General features: G+C 45.2%; 1 protein-coding gene across 1 annotated transcript in view; it reads right to left on the bottom strand.

The window, feature by feature from the left end:
• TFRC (transferrin receptor) overlaps positions 1-1,217 on the bottom strand; it is a 30,344-nt gene that overhangs the window by 9,382 nt on the left and 19,745 nt on the right. The window lies entirely within an intron of this gene.

Here is a 1,217-nt window from a genome sequence, read left to right on the forward strand (position 1 = left end):
AAAAAAAAAAAAAAAGAATGATGCTTGAGGGTAGCACTCATAGGTCAGTGGTTAGGGCACTGGCCACATATATCAAGGCTGGCAGGTTCGCACCTGGCCCAGGCCAGCTAAACAATGACAACAGCCAATAACAATAAAAAAATAGCTGGGATGCCAAGAGTTTGAGGTTGCTGTGAGCTGTGATACCATAGCACTCTATCCAGGGTGACAGCTTGAGACTCTCTCTCAAATAACAACAAAAAAGAATGATGCTCTACCTTTATTCGCCAACTCTTACTCTATTCCCTATCATTGTCCTGAGTGACAATCTCACTGATAATCCTTTGGCTTGACCTCAATCTATTGCTTTCAGATTGTATATTTCCCTATTACTGAGCCTGTTAAACAGCCTTTATTAGGTTTTGAAAAGTGTCACTTCTGAACAACAGAAATTATCCACAAATTCCTTCCTAAGGACTTAATTGTTCCTTTTCTTTGGAGACAGAATCTCACTATGTCACCCTCCGTAGAGCGTGATGGTGTCACAGTTCACAGCAACCTCAATCTCCAGGGCTTAAGCAATTCTCTTGCCTCAGCCTCCCAAGTAGCTGGGACTACAGGCGCCCACCATAACACCTGGCTATTTATTGTTGCAGTTGTCTTTGTTGTTTAGCTGGCCTAGGCTGGGTTCCAACCCATCGGCCTTGGTATGTGGCTGGTGCCTTAAGCACTATCAAAAAAAAAAGCAGTTAAGAATTAGCCAGGCATGGTGCTGAATGCCTGTGAACCCAGCACTCAGGAGGCTTAGGCAAAAGGATTGCTTAAGTCCAGGAGTTCAAGGCTACATGTAATGAGTTACAATCTTACCACTGCACTCCAGCCTGAGCCAACAGGGTGAGACCCTGTATCTAAAATTTTAAAGAGCAAACAAAAATGGGTGGCGCCTGTGGCTCAGTGAGTAGGGCACTGGCCCCATATACTGAGAGTGGCAGGTTCAAACCTGGCTTTGGCCAAACTGCAACAAAAAAATTGCTGGGCATTGTAGCAGGCACCTGTAGTCCCCCAATCTGCTAACACTAATCACCCAACCTTCCACAAAAAAAATTTTTAGGTTTTTTTTTTTTTTTTGGAGACAGTCTCAAGCTGTTGCCCTGGGTAGAATGCTGTGGCGTCACAGCTCACAGCAACCTCCAACTCTTGGGTCAAAGGGGTAGGGCCCTGACCCCATATGCTGGAGG

The sequence above is a fragment of the Otolemur garnettii genome, unplaced genomic scaffold (genome assembly GCF_000181295.1).
Source record: "Otolemur garnettii isolate 467f Iridium unplaced genomic scaffold, OtoGar3 scaffold00060, whole genome shotgun sequence".
NCBI lineage: Eukaryota > Metazoa > Chordata > Mammalia > Primates > Galagidae > Otolemur > Otolemur garnettii.